At 41.9% G+C, this 20,255-nt stretch overlaps 1 long non-coding RNA gene across 2 annotated transcripts in view; it reads right to left on the bottom strand.

Moving 5' to 3' along the window:
• LOC136101699 (uncharacterized) overlaps positions 1 to 20,255 on the bottom strand; it is a 61,989-nt gene that overhangs the window by 8,043 nt on the left and 33,691 nt on the right. The window contains exon 1 of one of the 2 annotated variants that reach the window (XR_011739133.1): positions 685 to 743. The exons of the other annotated variant lie outside the window; for it this stretch is intronic. This is a non-coding gene — a long non-coding RNA (uncharacterized lncRNA). Of the gene's footprint in view, positions 1 to 684; positions 744 to 20,255 lie in introns of those variants that run through there. 2 annotated transcript variants of the gene reach the window in all.

Below are 20,255 nucleotides of genomic sequence, written 5' to 3' on the forward strand. Positions count from 1 at the left end.
GTTTAGAAGGTGAGTTTTTAGAGTCATCAAGGGCAGATCAAGAGAACGGTGGAACAAGCCATGTATCATTAGGGAGCCCGAATCCTACCCCTGAATGCAGGACTTGGGGGATTTGGACTATAGCTGAACTTGCAACTCCTGGTTAGCAACGTGAAGTGACATTGAACTGGGACATGTCCTTAATCAGAAGTTATTTTAGCAGCACAACAGGCATAGGTTTGACACTGTCCCAGCTCTGTTCTGCCAAGAGATCTTGTGGTTATTTAAGGAGCGTTCTTTCAATATAGTTGAAAGAAAGCAACTCATAGCTTGCAATGTTATCAGAACTGTGCACCTCAGGATCTAACCTGTTGTAGAGTTGGTTATCAGCTGCAGTAAAATCAATACTTAATAAGCTCTATCAGTAAAAGCTAAAATGCTATCACCAGAACAAATGCTTCTTTCATTGGCTTTCTAGAAACGTAAAGTTCACTTAAAGCCTAGAAAATTAAATTGTGTTCGTCTGTGAGACGGCACGTAAGCAAAATCAGCCTCAAAAGTTAGAAGGCCCCAGAGTCAGAGGAAAGCTCAATTAATTTGCCAGAGAACCGAAAGCAGATGATTTCAATCAGCGCCAAAAGCGCCGTCATGGCGGGCAGAGCTTGAATTCCAGCACACAAACGAGCGGCCCCCCAGCACTATTACCCTGTAGCACCGGTTCCCAGCGCTGCACGGAGCCGCGCTCCCGGTCCCGACGAGCGGCGGGAGCGTGAACCGGAGCCCGGCCCGGCCGCGTTTTCATGAATGGCCGGGCTGCCGCGCCACCCCATTGGCTGCGCCGCCGGCGGGACTAGCCAATCAGCGGCGCGGGCGCTCCCGGGGCGGTGCTGCCGTGCGGACGCGGTGCGGGGTGACCCGGGGTGTCCGCGCACTGTCCCCCTCGTCCTGCCGGGCTCCAGCGGTGCGAGTGCGGCTCTGCGGTGCGGGCTGGATGACGGGGCGGCTGCCCCGCCTGCCGGGGGAAGGACGGCAGGGACGGGGCGGCACATGGCGGGGGGGGAAAGTGCAGTTGTCAGGAGAATAAAGACCGTGGCTGCCGCTAAACCCGCGGAGTTCGGGGGAAAGAAGCCGCACCCCGTAACTGTCCCTCGTTCCCTCCTTCCAGCACGGCCACGATGCTGAGACGCGCGTTGCGGGATTGCAAACGCCGGGTTAAACCCTCCCGGTTCATTCGTGTCTGTCCTTTGCGTGGAAAATAAGCCAAAACCTTGCCCACGGTGCTCAAAGACCTTACGGATATTTTGCTATTAGGTGGGCTGTAGTTTCTGTTATTCCAGACAAACGCAAACTCAGCTAATCTTATTTTCTTGCCTAAACTCCCCTGCATTTGCGACTGGCTGTCCTGATTTTCATTTGCCTTTCATTGCCATGTGATTTGCAAAGTGCTGATATGTAGCAAACTCATCCACTTCTGCATTACAACTATGGAGAAAGTAGTTCTTAAAACACACCAAAGAATAGAAGATCCTATAGAAGGAATAACTTTATTACTGTGGTTGCTGATTTCCTATTTTATCTGAATCCATAATTTTAAAATTATTTAAAACCCCAAATTAATTGTGTTTCTTATTGCCACTTGGTCATTAAAAAAAATTGGCAGAATAGAAGCCACTGAGAAATGTACATTTTCAGTAAGATATTTAATATGAGTTTATAACCCCACACAACTGCTACCTTAAAACCAGAAGAAAAACATTGAAGTTTCTCAGATATTTTTTTCTCAAATTGCATTATCTCTGGTGCACTTGCCCAACAATTATTAATGTTTCCCCAGTTTTGACAGAGAGAGGGTTGTCCTGCCTGTGTGAGAGCTGTGGAGTCACTATTCAGACCACATGGACACACTAATGGCAAAAGAAGGAAAGGAAAGAAAACAAACAAAACGAAACAAAACACATAATGGGTTAAGCCCAAACCCCAGTGGCTCCACCACTACAGGATTTGGACTGCAAGGACTTGGCATCCAAAACCTTTTTTGATCTTTCTCCTCATGTGACCACTTTTATGAATAGAAATGAGGGACAACCACATGAAAACCAGAGAAAGCACTTGAAGGGATTCCAGGGAAACACCTGTTCCCTTATCATGTGTTTTTCTCACACATATACATTGTTCCTTCCCTGAAACTCACAATTAAATGAAAATAAAGTTAATTATTTAAAGCGATAATTACTACAACTTGAAATGACTGAAATACATTTTTGTTTTCTGCATCAATTCATAAACCTTCCCCCAGGTTCTACTGAAATTCTCAGATTTTGAAACTCAGCCTAAACAGAATCAATATTTAGCTGGTTTCTGCAACCTAAACAAGGCTGTTTATAGAATACAACTATTATTTCTCTGCTTGTTACTTCAATGGACGGAGAATTCCCCACAAGATTAACACAAAAGAGTTAAACTTGAATATAAAACATGTATACTCACATACACACACACTTCCTCGCTGTGCATATGGCATTGCTCATATCGGATGGATAATATTAGGGTAAACTTTTGTTACGCCACAAAGTATTTTCTGTATTTTTGCATTTTTTCATGAGAAAAAAAATGGAGGGCATTGATTTTAGACCCTACGCTAGCATTATTTCTCTAAGTGCTGTTTTGGTGGGTCTCTGAAATCTGAGAGTCCATTATAAGCAATGGAGAAAATTTCTCTGCACTAGTATAATAAATGATATGACAAGCGTTGATGGCTTTACTGGTGCTAAGACAAAGTTATCGAGTTGGAAGACTGAAAATAGACAGAGGAGTCTTGAACGAGCTTCAAAATAGATGACATCAAATTCCAGCCCTTTTACACAAAACCAGGCCCCAGTCTCCCAGCATCTGGACTGATGGTCTGATCACTAAGTCATTGAAAACACAGAATTTCTCTTGCACAGAAAGTGTTATTCTTGTCTATTTAACTTCAATTTAGCACTAACTAAGCGTCAACAGAAGACAGATAAAATGAATGTTATAACTGCCAGGAAAAATGCTATCCAGCTCCTTCCAACATGACCAGAAAAGTGATCGGTGACTTCAGAGGATAATCAACAAGTCCTAAGTGTGGAAGGTGGCCAAATAAGCTACTCAAACCTCATTCCAACATAAAGTGTGGCCACAACAGACAAGCTACTCCACACATAGGATTGTCTTTCTCCACAAGCTGCCGCTTGGAGTCAACGCCTGGTCAGGGAACGGCCAGACTGTTGCGCTGATTCCCATGTGCCGGTGCTCACCTCAGAAATCACCAGGATTTCCAGGATTTCTCGAAGGGAATGGAAGATCTGCTGCTCCCTCTGCTGTGACTGTCCCCCCGTTATCCCTTCAGGACATTCTGGCAGGTCAGTGCCATCTGTTCGTTCTTTGGGTGCCCAGGATTTACCGTCCCCTTCTGATCAGCAGACCTTATGCAATCACACGGCACAATCTGATGTAAAAACAATTTCTCTGGTTTCTCAGTACCTGTGAGGACCTAACCTGGTGCAACTACTTACAAAGGAGTAAACATGAACAATATTATGCAATAATTTCTCAAGAAATAAACAAAAATACAGCAAAAGTAGCCACTTTAAAAGTATATAAAAGAGGACACTGTCATCCTTTCCTCAAAAGCAGTGACACATTCTCTCTGATTTCACTGGAAGCAGGATCATCTCTGCTCTTAAAAAGGTTTTTTGCTGCTAACACATGTCAGCGTGTTCGGGAACAAGCGAGCACACTGTTGCACATGCTTTTGTTGTGAAAGCAAGAATTAATGTATGCTCCATAATCTTTTTCAAGTTCAGACTCTAATGGTAGAAATTAAACTATAAAACTGTCTGAATCTGAGCAGATAATCCCACTATTCCAGTCTTAGTTATTGCTATAAAATTATATTTGTACTATTTATGGAATGTGCAGATACAGAGGAAATGTATTTATAGCTGTTTTGACTAGTCCTACTGTATGCTTAGAGAAGAAACCGTGGAATTTGGGGTTTGGCATTTTTGACACCAGGCAAATTAGAGAGTCCCTAATTATATTGACTGCCATTTGCCACTCTGCGGTTATCCGGGCAGTCAGGCATCTTCGTTTGGAAGTGGCAAACGATTCTCAGCATCAGTCATGTCCCCTTCAGCTAATTATCCGTAAATTGCCGTGGCCAGCTCCTCTCCCTTGGCTGCAGGAAGTACTGGCTGAAGTCACTCGTTGGAAGAGCTATCTGGCATCTCTGATTTAGAAGAATCTTTCTGTTGAATGTACTGCTTCTGTTTAAATGAAGTCTTTCCCCTGCACTTGGCATGAGAAGAGGTTCGTAGCTTTTGTCGTGATGAAATAAGATAGCTAAGTCCTTTCATTATGCCTATAAATTAATCTGCTGCTTTCCCATCACCTTGGAAATGAGCTTCTTTAAGCATTGGGGGATTAAGTCATTACATCAGCCATATGTTCTCCAGTTTCTTTAGATTATATTCAGTAAGACATAAAATATTTAATATTAATATTTGTTAAAGTTCAAAGAATACAGCGTAGCCCATCGGTTTGATGAAGATGGTTTACAAGTATGGAATCCTGGCTCCTCCAGGGAGCACAAGGAAGCTGTTTCCTATTATTAATACTTTAACCACTCTTCCCCTGTAAAAAGGACTCAGTCGGCTCCTGCTACACAGTAAATCTGGAGTTAAAGGTGCTACTATCAGATCAAAAATGTCACAGCCGTGTGACACAAAATGAAGGTCATGGTCTCAGTTGTTCAACAGTGTGTTGAGAGGTTGATTTTTCACTGGGTGGATTCTCACTGGGTCAGGTGCTGTCAGTCCACACCATTTAACTTAGTCCTCGCTCAAGTATTCCCCTCCTTTCACAGCTGGCAAATGTTATAACAGCATAAACTGCAGATTGTGGTGTCTAGCAAAGTTAATAGAAATGTGATTTAGTGTTCAGGCTTGATAAAAATCAGATTTATACAGCTGGGTGATTTGGTAGCTCACTCATCCACTATTTATGATAGTGCGATAATATCTTACAATTATAGTCAGTACAACATTTTATCTGTAGTTATACATCCTGAACTGATAATTAATTACACTGAACTAATAATACTTTACACTATTTTCTCTACCTTGTCAGTGAATGTTCTTGAATATATAGGATCTTCCTTGAACTTACTCATTGGACAAAATTATAGAATGAAATATTTAACTATTACTTTCTTACTTGGGGACCAGAATTCCCAACACATTGAAAGAGATGTGAATCGGCAGGTTAATCACGGGGTACTTTTTGTGTGCTGCAAACGCTTCAGTGTGGCCGTTTGAACGGAGAACTTTAGAATGCATGCTGCTCATGGCCATGTAATGAAATCATTTACATGTATGTCAAAAAAGGACTGTGAGCATGGCACATGAAAAGGTGGAGCAAATCGTCATAGGTTTTCTTTCACTTTAAGAATTAGCGTCGTTCGGCGAAGCACGCTGGGGTACGGGAACATCTCAAACATTCCTGATGGCGGAGATGCCGTCCCGCGATCTTCAGAGACCCTTCCCCTTCGCCACATGACTCCGGTGATAAGCAGAGTCAGATGAGGCTGTGGGGCTCATCTGATTCCTCTGTGAGCTAATGCAGATCACTCAGGCAACATAGAAATAAATAAATATAGAGGTTTTTGCTGGCGTAGGGAGCTGAATCAGCTCGCTAAGGGCAGCAGGTCCTGCTCATGGGAAGGATGGGCTGTGGATTTGCCTCCTTCACTGGCAGCAAAGTGTTCAATTGCTTCAGTTGTTTTATGTGATTCAATCCAAAGATCAGGCACCGCGACAAAATAAAACAGGCCATTTAAAACATAAAAATATATTATGCTCATTTTCTCAATGTGTCCTTCCCAATATTCGTATCACTAGTGCAATATAATGTAACCTATATTTTCTCCAGAATTTTTTCTGCAGTAACTCAGAATGCTCCTTTCTTCCTTTCTGAGCAGGAAAAAAAAGTATCATCATAAACCAGCATTGTACTCCGCAATTGTTTTACCATCGTTATTTATTTGTATATACTGGTAGCACTTAAGAGAGTCCATCAAGAATCAGGCCTCCATTGTTCAACACATTAAACAAACACGTAATAAACAACCAGTCCCTGCCATCATTGATTTTATATACTTGGGGTTTTATAAAACCTTCAAGCTGGAATATTTTTGATGAATCGAGGCATCCCAAAATGGAGCATCTAAAGTAATAAGTAAAGGAGGTTGTGTCGGAAAATGTCATGATTGCATTTAAAGAAATTGGCCTAGTTAGATTAAATGAATAGCTTTTAAAGAAGTAATTCTTTCTTCATTCTGTGCAGAGGTTCTGTCACAGACCACCACTATTCAAAGCAAAGTGCTTGTGAGAAACAGCTGGATCGAGTGAAAAATGGAGAAAGGGTCTGATATGCAGTCAAGCCCATTTAATTACGCTGGCTAATTATATTTCCCATGATAATTATATCCAGTATTTAAATGCAGCATGCTATTTCCTGTTCAGAGTGATTAAAAACACCCCTGTGATTGGTGAAAAGATCTGGGCGAAGCAGACGACACTGCAGATGTTGCCGATAAGCCGGGCAAAGCGGCGCAGCTGGAGCAGCCGGGATGTGAGAGGCGGCCGTGGGCAGATGAACCGCAGGACACCTCGGGGTACGGCTCCGCAGCTCCTCACCTGAGAACAGCCTCCCAGATAAATCCCCGAAAACTATCTGCTCCATCTGCCCTTCTGGGTCGAAATATTTAAATGCGGGTTCTTCAAGTTCAGCATCTCGCTCCTTATTAGCACATCTAAAGAAGACTTGCGGAACACCCAAGACTCCAGGGGAACAGAAGCCAGAAATCCTGATCCTTTGCCTCCTTCATTACTCTGCTGGTGATTATTATGTACAATTACGACAGTGCCCAGGTCCTCGCAGGTATTAGACTCTACACCTACATCAGAGAAGAAGGGGTCTGAAGAGGAAAAGGAAGAGCATGGAGGACAGTTTGGGGGAAGCCGGGCTGCTCTGGGAGCTGATCCTGCCCCACAACAGGGACACGAGGCCTCTCTGCAAGCTTCTCTGGCTCCCTGCCTCACTTCTAGGTGTATCCAGGGGTTTGTAGGACCAACATACCTGGCCTCAGGCCAGGCTGCAAGATAATCCTTGCATCTCATCATGTGGATGGTGCTTATAGGGGAGAATTGGATTTCCCAAGCCCCAGCTCTCCCCCGGGACATACAGTGCAGCAAAAATCTTCGGAATAAAGTTCTCCCTTTTGGTTTGCTTAATCCACACACTCCGGTTTTTAGTTTTTTACTAGGCATGAAATATTTGCCATTGTTAAGAAGGCATGGCATTCAGTTTATAAGCGTGTTCTCCTGGACAATCCCAGAAGGGAAGTGTTGCTTCTTGAAATGTTGCAAAGGAAAATGCTTCCAGGAGTTGGCCTTTGAACTACGTTTCTGCTTCATTTAACCGCTGATTTTGACAGCACTAGAGCTCCCAATTTCTTTACGGAATGAAACGCTTTCACTTCTGATCAACACAGGCTAAATGTATTTGCAACACTGCAGGGTACTCCATGGAAGAGGTATTAATATTACATTAGATCTAACTAAGCTGAATACAATGCGATTTCGGGGACAACTACAGATCCTGTTCTAATTTGGCACAATAAAATCGGAATATTGAACAACTGTTGGTACTGTGGATGCAGCTATAACCTCAACAGTCAGAATAGAAATAACAATCCCTCAAGTCTCAAGGATGATTCCTACCTGAGTCTGCAACTAAAACTCAGCTTATTACTGGTAGAGATAGGATCTGAACACGTATTAATGGATTCATTTTGTCAATAGTAGAAAACACAGTCTGTAAGACAAGACAGCACAGTAAGATGGAAACTTCTGTATGTCGAAGGATACAGTCATTTATTCATCTGTTGCTAAATGTACCAGTGCAAGATATTTAGCAAACACTGACTGAAAGTGAATGGGAAGTAACTTCTAACAATTAGTCTGATTTTTTTGGCTATTCTTGCAATTTTAAGCACTCTTGATAAATCAGCACAATAAGAGGCAGCTAATCTGTTACGCCACCGTAACTCCTGTGTGAGGCCAGTGTTTACTAACCCTGAATAATTCCAGATTTACATCACTCTGATTGAGACCGGTATCTGGCCCAGAAACATTATACAAGGCAAGTATTTACATCTGGGAGCACATAAGTACCAGAAACACCAGAACCTTTGATTTTTTTTTTCTAACTATCATTCAAACTGATTAAGACATGTGTCTTAATTTACTGGTTTGAGGTTTGCCAGTTACATTCCCTCTTTCTCCATGTTACTCCTTCCTGCCTCCCTCACTTCTTGTGAGTGAGAAAATATGCCTTTTAGGCCTTTCAAAACAGTTTAAACTCCGAACGAAAGTTCGGTTCCCATCTCAATCCCATGAACCAAGCTGCTTGCGCTGTTTCAGCAGTTAATTAACGATGAATGCCTGCCTTTGGAGACTGGGTGAAGCAGGGTGGGGATAAAAGATGAAGAAGGCTGAGGACAGACATAACAAGAATGGGGAGGGAGCAAAGTGGGTGGCTTATCAAATTCCACAAATACCAGACGTGGAGAGGTGTTGATTTGTTGCTGGGAAAACCCTGTTTGTTTATGGAGTTTAATCACCTGTTTTATGTTTGTTGTTCGAAACATATGGGAGACAATGGGATTGTTTGCCTGCAGTGTGCTGAAATACAGTACAGTAAGAGCTGTGCACACAGGGATTTTAAGTCACTGGTATGTGTAAATTGGAATAGCTCAGATCATTAACAGCTCGCCGTGTGAAGGAGGCAATGAAGAATGTGCCCAAGGTTGACAGTCAAAAGAAATTCCTCGTTTGTGACCCATAAAATAAATACAATTCTCTGAGGTGAGGCGAAGAATTTTGGAAAACAACGCATCCCACACTGCCCTAATATCTGTCAGCAAGGCACTGGCTGTCACATAGTTTGGGCTTCTTTTTCTTGTAGTATATCTCTGCTGTTTTGCTTTTTTATTATGATTTTCTTTTTAAAGCAGCAGCTGGACTGGATGGGCAAGAGCAGAGCTATGCAAGAGCAGCACTATACAAGAAACACCAATTCAAATCCTGTTTCTGCCTGGGCTGCTTGTAGCCGATGGCATTTTTGCATCATTCCCATGCCCCATCCAGGAGCTGTGTCACTGGCCTGCAAAAGGACTCTCCTACCTTCATCTTTTATCACTCTGGTCCTAGCCGCCTGTTTGGCCTTTTGGCTCACCTCACTGCTATCTGATTTTTTAACTTGGTGACATTTTCTCTCCCAGCATTGGAATTCACACCTCCACGTCCCTTCTGGTTTCTGCGCTTTTCTCTCCTTAAAATTGCTTATCTTAAAGGCTTGTACCCAAATGCAGAGATTCTGTGAAAATACATCTGCCAGACAAAAACTATAGCACACTTCTGGAGCTTACCTTGTGAATAATCCAGCTAAAAATGTAAACTCATCATCTAGCTGTAAATGTAAACTCATAAGCCGGTTGTAAATGTAAACCCAACAAGCTTCAACAGCGTTGTGTGCTTTCTCTTGCAATCCCATTCCTTTTTCTCACCAGTACGCCATCCGTCACACAGCTCTGCAAATTCAGCAGCATCTTCACCCACCTCTCAAACCTTACGATACCTTTTCCCTTCACCCTCCATCCCTGTGAATTTCTAAGCTTCTTCCACTGATTATTCAGGGATTCCAGCATCCCTCACCAACAAGGCAAACTTGCGTACAAGGACTTTTGTCTTTATGTTTTCACCGTAAGTATCTGTAAAGCCACTCATCTTTCTTCCACCACTCCTCAGAAATAATGCTCACAAATAACCTTGTAAAGAAGAAACTGTAACTTTTGCTTGAAACAGCTTTTTTAGCTTATATATAAACACTTCTCTGCTTGAGCTCAGTTTGTAACCTCTTAGGAACAGGGACCTATATGTACAGCTGCTAAAACAGATAATTCCTGTTCCATGTCTAGATGGAAAGATGTCAATATAAAAAAAACCCCAGAAAATATATGAAATTACAAGATTTTCTAAGAATCTCAGCTTTCAATCACAGTTTAAGGGGAACTATTGACCCTCAACACTGCTGTAAAAACACGCCATGCTGAAAGGCTCTAAAATTAAAGGAAAACAAACATCCATTCATTTTTTAAAATATTTATTTTGTAAGCCAACCGCCTTATTCTAGACAGTCTGATTCATGAGTTTTGAATGTTTAGGGCTGGCTGTACTGTATCGATTCAAAAGAAAATAGAGCACATCCCCTCCATGTGACAAGGTCTCATAAAGTTCACACCATTCATACTTTGGTTCCAATTCCTATGGCAAATAAGTGTTTATTATTTGCGAAAAGAGGAGGAAAACAACATCACTGACATGATGTGGCTCATACCGTTGACATGTTTTAGTAATAGCAACAGTTTTTGTAAAGTTGGAGAGATTAATGGTGGTGGATAAAGGCTGCCCACTGAATTGCGTGTGTGTCCACATTGACGGGGTCGGAAGCATCACACATAATAGTGGGTTTTGTGAACCTAGATTTTAAACTTGAGCCTTGGGTTTAAACGTAGTAAGTTTGTGAGTCATTTTTTCTGGAAACCGGAATCCAGATCAGGATTCAAGCTTTGCAAATTTCCTATATGTATATATATATATATATATGTGTGTATTTTTTTTTAATTGACAACATTAAAATCTGAATCTTGGACCTCTACACTCGTGGAGATTACAGAGGAAAACTTGAATTTGTAGCATACAGCATAAAACCAGTGCGAGGAGTTTCTGACCTACGTACGTGGCAGAAACAGTGTTCTTCAATAGACAAAAGGTCCTATGTGAAATGGAAATTGAGACTTACGCATCTCTGAACAAGGCGGCAGATCAAAGTTACCATTCCTTGGAGACAGCTGTCTATCTTTATTCTGGCTACATGTGGACGATAAAGTTGATGTTTAGATTTCATGTAACATCATCTCAATTTAAACCAGTGTGATGCTCAGAGTCACAGACTTCTCAACTCCGGTCTATAAACAGGCTCCTGGTAAATGTTCAAAAGCATATAAATGATGTAGGAACCTAAATTCTATTTTCCAAAGGGATGTATACATATATTAGGAATGTATGAACTTAGCACACGTAGGCAATAAATCCAATTGATTTCAGGAAAGTTCCTGGGTAGCTTTGATATTTTGAAAATACAGCCCTTTGTCTTAGGGGCTGAACTTTTTCTCATTTCCCTCACTATTACAATGAAATGAATCTTGACTGTCCGCCATGATCTAAAACATGTGCTAGAATTCAATCAGCAAAAATAGAACAGTGACAGTCACAGCTGACGTCTAACTTGCTTTTTCCCCCCACTGAAATTATATTTCTCTATTCTTTTCCATAAGTACAAAAGAAGCCGAGTTCACCTAGGGACCAAATATGTCTGCTAAAGCTTTCTATGGGGCAGGTACGGCGCATGTTGAGCTGGGGCCATGTAACATTTGCTTTTGTGGGTCCCTTCTTGTCTGACACTGACACCTCCAGCTCTGCAAGAGAAGACCAAGCTCTAGGCTCTCCAGCTCGATGCTGTTTCCATTGAGTCCCTCCATGAAGTTCAGCCAGTGTGTTGTAACAATGTCTTGAAGTTATTTATACCACTTCTTGGCGATTCAGACCAACTCTTTTTTGCTGAAACTGTTAAGGCCGGCATCAGCTGGTTCTGATTACGAAGTGTTTTCCATGAATCAAAGTTTCACTTTATGTACACCAACATAAAGTTATTAAAGTTAGTAGCGACACAAGAACATGACCATCCTCCACAGGACAATTCCTTCCTGAGATCAGTAAACTTGTGCTTCAAATACTGTTCATGTCAGACTGGGCTGGACTGATCATAAGCACCTAGAGACACAAATCCCATGGGGATTCCAAGGTCAGTGTTTGCAAACATTTGAAAAACGCGACCCCTTTTTGCATCTTCTGTTTTCATGCAGCTCCCTGAGTCAGTTCTGTGCTCCATGGAGCAGGAGAAGAGCGAGACTCAGCTGTAATTTTGGCTTTAGGGATAAATGTTCACTCCCCTTCTCTGGAGGAACGGAGCTGAAAAGCACTGGAAAGCAATTCGTCATTCCCTAGAGAGCATAACCTCTTGCCACCATGAATTAAAGCTCCTCTTGTGGCTGTGGTTTTGCCGGCAAAGCTCTGCCAAAGCAGCACGTTCCTGCTCCTCATCGCTTACTCCGATGTTACAACAGATCCCTCCCTCCACACCAGTACAGCTATGGATGCATCTGTGCAATGAACTGGAGCAGGGAATAAGTCCAGCTTAAAAATAGCCTGGCAAAGAAACGCTTAGTTTTTCGTGTGTCTTCCTCCAAATTGGATCAAATTCCTGATCCGTTTCACAGCGGAGCCACAAACCAACAACGCCAGGAGAACCGAGGGGCCCGGGCACCGCGGGAGGGACCACGAAACAAGCAGCAGGAAAGGGCTGGGAAGGGAACACCAGAAGCCAGAATTGGTGCTGAAGACTTAATCTCGTGAAACCACAGCCTCGCGCTTCCAGCCAGGAAAAAGTCAGCAGCTGCTGACCGGCACTGTTGTTTCTAGCACTTCAGAGCCCCCTTTGAACTCTTTCATGGTCCAGGGGGGGGATTATAGTCCACAGTCAGGGAAACTCTGCCCTGGGCTGCTCATTCGATCCAAATGCACTGGGACCGGTTTTCCAAGGGACAAGAAATTTCCCAAAGTGTTGGCACACCAAAGCTATCTGCTGGGGAGCATGCCAGCCTGGTGAGAAATCCTCACAATTCTGATGGGGAAAAATGTAAGACGTCAAATATCGCTCTGGTTAGAAAATCATCTTCCCCCACAACACGTGTTGACAAGAGTTCAAAAATATTTTCTTTGAAAGATTTGTAGAAAAAATTTGTTTTCAAACACATTGTAATGGCAAAATATTGCACTGATAACAAATCCTTTCTTAAAAGAATTTTCAATTTTAAAAAGTGTTGGCCAGCCCCATTCAAAGCACCTCTGAAAATGAGAGGTCTTGTTTTGAATTGTTTGCCTATAATGTAGAAAAACTTGCCGAGACTCATAGGGAAATGGAATGATTTGTGGCTCATTAGCAAAACATGAGTTACTTCTTTTTATTTTAGCGTATAAATGCAAAGATCTGTGTATGAACAAGGAGCTAAACAAATGTTTGGGTTGTTAGTAGCAGATATTTCATCCACTTTGAAACCTGAATACTGCTTTTCTGAAGCAAAACAGGCTGCTGCAGGATAGAGTCTCAAATTATCGATAGGAATATTCATACATATCTAGTTGCTGGGGCAAAGAGGCAGGCAAAAATGAATGCCAGATCCTTGGAAAGACTCACATGTTTTACAGAAGAAATTAAAGCCATGCTGTTTAAAGAACATTGTTTAATAATATTCTTTCTTTCTGCCACCCTATGTTCTTTTAGTTCTTTTGTTATTCAGTGTGCGTATTCAGGACAGATATTTAAGCGTGCGCATAATACTAAGCAAATGTTTCAGTGCCATTGGCTTTAAAGTTTAAAGTTCTAAAGTTAAGAGCATATTTTAGTGGTTTCCTGAACAGGATTCTTTTTCTTGAGCCATGACCTTTAGCTAGAAGCTTTTTGAGACTTTATGTTATGGTAGTTCCAATCTTGATATAGACCTATACTCTATAAAGCAATGAATAGGTTCACGTTATTCAAATATTGTCCCCTCCAGTACTTGCCATTCCTTAGTACAAGTAAATGGAAAAAAACCCAGTCATTTTTTCTAAACGAATTTCACATTTTTTTCTAAAGTAACACCGTTAACAATTTGTTTCGTAGCTTTTCTGTTTCTCTGGGCATTCAGTTTCTTAAAATTAGGTTTCTGTTTAATTTCTCGCCATTAACATATAAAAAGATATTTAAACTCAAACGGGATGGCATTGGATCCCACTTAGAGTGACCAGAATTCATCTGGACTCTATTCAGTGTTAAAATAACACGGCTTCTCCCGCAAAACAGAAACTCAAATTTGGCCAGTTATAGAACATTATTTTAGGCAATGCCCAAATGCAGCGGTTTATGAAGAGGCTCAGCATCCATCCAAGGACTTCAGCAAACACTCTGTTGTCTTCCAGCTGCCCATGGACCACAGCTTGGAATGCGGAGCCAGGAGGGTGGCGTGGTTTATCTGACTCCCTCGATCGACTCCAATTGAGGGGGGAAATCTACCATTAGTTAGATTAGATTAATGCGGCTGTTATAGTCCATTTACTAAGCAAATTTCCCTTTATGCCTGCTTTCTTTTCCCTTTTGTCATTTCCTTTTTTTTCCTTTCCTTTTCCTTTCAAGCTCTCTGTGAGAAAAGATGTGAGGTCTCCTAGCAAGGAGAAGAGAGAACACGTTAAATAGCTCATTATCTCCGAGGTCTCTGTTGATTTAGACCTCTAGCAAGAGAAATGGAGTTCAGTTCATCTCTGACTGAACTGACACTGCAGATAACCCCAGCACATCCATCTCAAATTGTCAGCTCAAGACAAATTACCTTCTCTCCAGGATACTCTCTTTCACTGATTACCTACTACTCAAATTAAATGCCATCTGACTTCTGAGGGTCTTTTGTTTGTCAGATTCCACTGGATTATGCAAAAATGATGGGGGGAGAATCTGGTGTTGTTTGAAGTCTTGAGAACAACGTGCACAGGCCCTGCTTCCTCATCCAGCTTTGGTGGAAGAGCTCGGGCTTTTCCTAATCTGTTTGCCACCCCACAGTGTAGTAAACTTTACTGTCAATAAGAAAGATAAAACCTAAAAGCCTTCTGCATAATGCCCTAAAACAAGAAGATCCTGTGAAATCCTAATGTTTGGTGACAAATATTTCGCACAACTAAATCTAAGACTGAGTTTGGAATAAAAGCCTTGGTTTTAGTTCATTTAAATCTTTCACTTAATTCCATTATTTTAATGTGTGTGAGGAAAAACAAAAACAAAAAACCCCCAAAACAACAGCAAAGACTCAAAACAAACAAACAAACCAAGACCAGAAAAACCCACCAAAACCCAAACCTGTCAGAAAATACTTCAAAGGTGGAACTAGTAATTGCAATCAAGTTTACCTAAAATTTTCTCTCCAAAACTTTTGTACTTTTTACTTCATTAAACTGTAATTGTTTGGCCCAATATTTTTCATGTCTTCACCTCAGGTTGTTTTATGAATTTTTGTTGAAACTTTCCCATTTTCTAAAACAAGATAAGAGGGAAAAAAAGCAAAAACCACCAACAAAACCATTTTGATGCTTCACAGTGAAGCACTTTAAGGAAACCCACACTTGAGAGAAAGGATTTCAACTAAAACAGATCAAGGGCTGCATTTTGCCTTAGCATTGAGAGTTTGCCCAGAATTGGGTAACCTACAACCTGTTGAGAGGTTTGAGTCTGCCCTGTGCTCTGACAATGCAACAAGAAACACATGGGTGAAGGCTTCAGATGTTCAGCAGGTACTGACCATGTCACGTGCATTGTCCTGACATGGGTGGTAGGGGCTCAAGAGCCTCCAACCTGGCCCAGCTGTAGAGACCAAAAAGCCTTTGGTCTGATCCAGGGATTGCTCAGGAGCTTCCATGCAGTTGTGGCTCATGGCAGCTGGGGTTGCTGTGGGTTTGGGCATTGGGAACAGGACCAGAGGAACAATGTTTGCTCCAGGAGGACAGGTGAGCTCTCCTCAGCAAAGTCCTCGGAGCTCGGTTCTCAGTGCACAGTATGATTCTGGATGATTCTACATGTAAAGCTGTATGACAATGTCAAGCAGTTGGGAAGAGCGGAATCTCTCAAGCAAGGCAATCTTGGAAGTAATTAAGTCTCATGATGAGGCAAGTGTACTAATTTCCACCTGCGAGATGACAAGACCACTATATGAAACTCATACCACAAGGTGTGATGCTTACATTATAAAGACCTGAAGACACACAGACGGTTGGAGAAACACTGTGCTTAAGCGATACAATAGATAAAACAGGCTGAACTGAGCCCACAATATTTCCTTGATTCTGAGATGTTGTGATGTTTGTGCATCAGTCTGCAACAGATTAGTTCTTCCACGGCGTTTTTGCTGTCGCTATATCCTCATAGGTGTTTCTGCTATAGCCAGCATAGTTTTGCTAAAATGACAGTGCAAGCTTACATGCATTTTCATACACTCGTGTGGACGTATACATACGCATATACATAAAGATTAAATTTCTATTTGAAAATCCGTTAGAGCTGGGATCATTCTTTGCACATTTCAGGATGAACTTCAATACAAATGCAGTAACTTGCTGCAATTTTCCAGTTACACAAGGGCTTGCCCGCGCTGCTCTCGCCAGGAACGCTGACTCTTACAGATATGTGAAATGCAGTGTTAGGTAGGTCAGCGAGGGTATAGATTGCAGAGGTATGGGTTACATTACTTCCTATAATGTCTACCTGAATTCACAACTAAATGTTCACTCAATCAACTACAACTATTTTAAAGCTCCAGTAACATCTTAGACTATCAACATTTAGATTCCATGAAATATTATTTACTAACGCTACTCTATGGATAGCCCACTGATGTCAACATCCAACTAGGCAAATTCCAGGGAAGCCAGTGAGAGATTTACCAAATTAAGGAGTGATTTTAGGGAAACAACTGTGTTTGAAATTATGTTAAACTGCACATGCCATTTCTATACAAAGAAGCTAATCATAAGACAGTGCCCAATTTAGCACCTACTATCTCCTTGTAGAAATAACTTAGAATTCTTAACATTTATTGATCGAAGGTGAAAACCTTTTTCGTTCTGAAATTATTACAGAAAAGCAGAGACACACTAATCTGTACTAATTGCTACTAAACTGCCCAGAGACACACCACATTCATGCAGTTAACTCCCCCCTTTTTTTTGGAATGCTTAAATGTTTTCCTTAAACGTAGCTTTGAAGATTTCCACTTTGTTAGAGAATGAAAGCTCCTGGTGGTATCATCTCTGGAGATGGGACAGTGATTAATAGTCACACCTTGTCCATGCCGAACTGATAGAGCTTCAGATGACTGGGGAGAAGAAGAATGACTCCACAGAGGGCATGGGGGATTTTATTTCACATAGATACCACAGCAACACTGACAAGCCCTCCCGTCACCCTACTCTAACTCCAGCGTGTTTCTCCCATACCCCAACACACTTGTATTCTTCCTCTGGTTTCATGAATTCCTTTCTGCTTAGTGGCACAGCTTGGACAGGATGGACACAGAGCATCCTCACCCAAAACCGGGTATTGCTCATTGGCCGGAGAGCTCTCCTGGGAGCTAGGACATGAGCCTTGAGTCCCCTGGGGCAGAGGAAGAAACTGAACCCTGACCTCCTCTATACAGAGATCAATGGTCATGAGCCCCCCGCGTGTCCCATGTCATGGATTTCCCAGGGCTGTGGTGGCTTTGGTTGTCCAACCTCCTGCTACCCCAGTCCTCCCAAACAGCCCCTTTGCCTTGGCGCTCAGTCTCACATTCCCGGCTCCCTTCTGGCCACTGAGAGCTGACATTCCTGTGTCTCTTTCGAGTTCCTACATGCTAGAGAATAAAACACAGCCCCAAGCCTCCCCGGCATCCTGCTTGTGTGCTCCTACTGGCAAGAAAAAGGCATTCCCCTTAAAATCGCCTTGTTTTAAGAGCAGACCTCTTTGTCTTTCACAAACCAAATCACCTCCTTCCCATTTTGGTCATCTTTGCTATTGTAAATGTCATTTTCACATCAAAGAGAGCATCACTATCGTTGAATGTTTCTTGCACGAGCAGTCATACACTGAAATGGAAAACCAGCAGAACCTGGCATCCTACGCTGATAATATTGCTCACCGTTTAATTTAATGAGTGCTTGGGTCACGGTCCATCATTAACTTCAAGTGGTTTCCCAGTCCATAGTTTAACCTCTCTGTTGGTTATGAGTGGAGTTTGGGGCTCCCACTGCAACTCCCCCCTGAAATCCTCTAAGCCACTGCCTGTGGTGTAGCAGGGGGGCTCCTCTGTGCCTGAATTTTTAAAGGTAGCAGTGGCCACCGCTCCTTCTTTGGGGACATTGATGGCCTTATAATGCACATGGGATCACTAGTGTTGGGGAGCAAAGGTAGGTGAACTCCTCTTTTCTGAGTTTTTGTGGCACCTGAGCTTGAAACAGGCTTTGAACTGCTCAGCACCGCTAGAAATGATGTAGTTGTTACTGTGCAGAAGGAGGATTTTAGGTCAGTGGGGAATTTTAAATAAAAATTTTGTCTCTAGACACAGTGTCTCTAGAATATTGGCACTTTTGGGGTTAGTAGGGGTTAACCTGGGGTCCTGATGGTCACATTTTACATGTAGGTGCCCAAATTTTACTTTGGGTCTCCCAAATCCTTTCTTGGATCTCACCCACTTTCCCATCTATCAAGCTTAAATATAAATCTCAGTTTCACAGAGGGCACCTAGACTGACCTTCAAGTGCCCAGCAGAAGTCTGCCTGGCCAGGGATAGGCTGAGCCTGGAAGACTTCAGGGGATGTGAGCTCTGCCTGTCGCGGAAAAAGCTCCATATCCCATGTATGACTCTTCCACACTCATTTTGGTGATTTCAGCAAAACTTCTTGTGGGCCCAGATGCGTTTGTTCTGAGGCAGAGCCTGCAGCTGCTACAAGGCCATGACAAAGGGAGTGATAAGAGGAAAGAAAAGGCAGAAAAGGCTTTTTAAGCCAGATGCAGATGGAAAGAATTTTCTAAGAATCTAGATCTACAATTGGGAAGAATTTGGGAAGAATAGCCACCCAAAGACACTCTATGGCTTGGACCTTTCACAAGTTGATAGTGATCAAGCATTCTGCAGAGAATAATCCCGCACCGGCATGAATATGCCTGGATGACCTCAGAAGCCTTTTACCTCTTTAATTGCAATGACTCTGTAACAATAAAAAAGACAACAGTGTTGTGCATGATAAAAGGAGCATTTGCAACTAAAAAGAGTATTTCCACATTAAGAAACAGCTTGGTTATCCAACCACAGTAAATATTTAAAACTGTAGCACAGTAAGAAAGAGCAAAGAAGATAAAAAGAGAAAAGAGAGGGGAAGGGAAGTGTAAGTGAGGTTTCAAAGACAAAATTTTCCACTGTGTCTGAGCTTATTAGTCTGAGAAGACAGGAATAGAGTCATCATGTCTATTAACATTACCAGGCATTAATGAACTGTTTTGCAAACTGGGTACTGAAATTCATGCCTAGTTATCAGAATGAGAGAAAATGCTTGAAATTATTTTAATTGCCTTTTAAATCCAGTGGCTTTTAGCTCAGTGAATCTCTGATCGGCTCCATTTACTAGAACTGTTTAGAACATGAGCCCAAGTTGTCAACAAGGGCCAACATCAGCCAGATCTCAGGAAAAAATGTCAATATTAATGAGCAGCTCTGAACTGCAGAGTGAAAACAATTATGTTTTTTCCATTGAAAAAGTTTTATTTTATTTACACAAAATAAAACGTTATGAATCTAAGTGTCAAGAAAACATATGTTAAGCAGCTTGGCCAGCAGCTCCCAGCACTGCACACACATTAATACTGTAATCTTCTCTATTTAGCTCAGTAATCTGCATTTCCACATCCAGCAAGTGTTACAGAGTAAGTCCCCATGCAGATTTTCTTTGTATGGCTTCAGGAGTTCTTCAGTTCATTGTGCAATTGTATCAAATGCAGTTCAAGAGACAGTGCTGTGTAAACCAAAGGAGACCCTTCTGGTTCCCCTAAATTTAACTGTTGCATTTAGCATCTAATTTCAATGCTTTTGATTTTTAAAATACCACAGAAACTTGTCTGTTTTATTGGGTTGGTTGGATTTTTTTAAATTCTTTTTTTATTTTCTTTCTGAATCTGTCTGAAAACTCTGGTTTTGCTCTGTGCATGTATCTGGTCATTTCTTTGGCATGTGAAGACCAGGTCTGTGAACTCGAGCAGCTTAAGCAGCTGCTTAAAATCAAGTATAGGGCCATGAATATTTAGGTTGAAGTACTATTTCACAGCATAAGGAAATCAAAGTCGCCCAGACTCAGTAGCAGGGAATGGCTTGTATTCCAGTTCTGCTGAAAATATTAGCATTTTGTGATTTGGGAGAAAACAAGATTTTGAAAAAACATGATTTCTTTCAGCCG

Source organism: Patagioenas fasciata, chromosome 5, assembly GCF_037038585.1.
Source record: "Patagioenas fasciata isolate bPatFas1 chromosome 5, bPatFas1.hap1, whole genome shotgun sequence".
NCBI lineage: Eukaryota > Metazoa > Chordata > Aves > Columbiformes > Columbidae > Patagioenas > Patagioenas fasciata.